This window comes from Gavialis gangeticus, unplaced genomic scaffold, assembly GCF_001723915.1.
Source record: "Gavialis gangeticus isolate Ggan-Ray unplaced genomic scaffold, GavGan_comp1, whole genome shotgun sequence".
Lineage (NCBI taxonomy): Eukaryota > Metazoa > Chordata > Crocodylia > Gavialidae > Gavialis > Gavialis gangeticus.
In genome coordinates, this window is record NW_017729012.1 from 2,844,782 (window position 1) to 2,845,170 (window position 389).

At 66.3% G+C, this 389-nt stretch overlaps 1 protein-coding gene across 2 annotated transcripts in view; it reads left to right on the top strand.

The window, feature by feature from the left end:
* MNT (MAX network transcriptional repressor) overlaps positions 1-389 on the top strand; it is a 68,293-nt gene that overhangs the window by 33,751 nt on the left and 34,153 nt on the right. The gene's annotated exons all lie outside the window — the stretch shown is intronic.

The following is a 389-nucleotide window of genomic DNA, read 5'->3' on the forward strand; positions in this document are numbered from 1 at the left end:
CCGCTTGTGTCACTCCGCGTGACGTCAGCGTCTGCCGGGGCAGCCCAGGCGGCTGCCGTGTGGAGTGACCCGCGCGCCGCAGCCCGGCCTGGGGGTGGGGGCGGGGTGCAGCCAGGCGCAGCCCCAGCGTCCTGTCCCTAGGAGGATTTCTGCCTGCCGCGCACTGCGGCTCTGGTGCCACGGAGCCCGTTTGCGGCGACCTCCCGTTCCTCGTGTTCGAGTCCTGGTGCTTCCACGGAGCCCCGTCCCGTCCCGTCCTTCTTATTCGTTCCCCGGCTCTTCTCGTGTCTGCCCCCCACCTTTTTTTCCCCTCTTTCTTTTTCTTCCGCCGTGCCCTGCGTTAACGGGAGTCTGGCCGTCTTCTTTGAACGCGTCTCGTCCTTATTCAT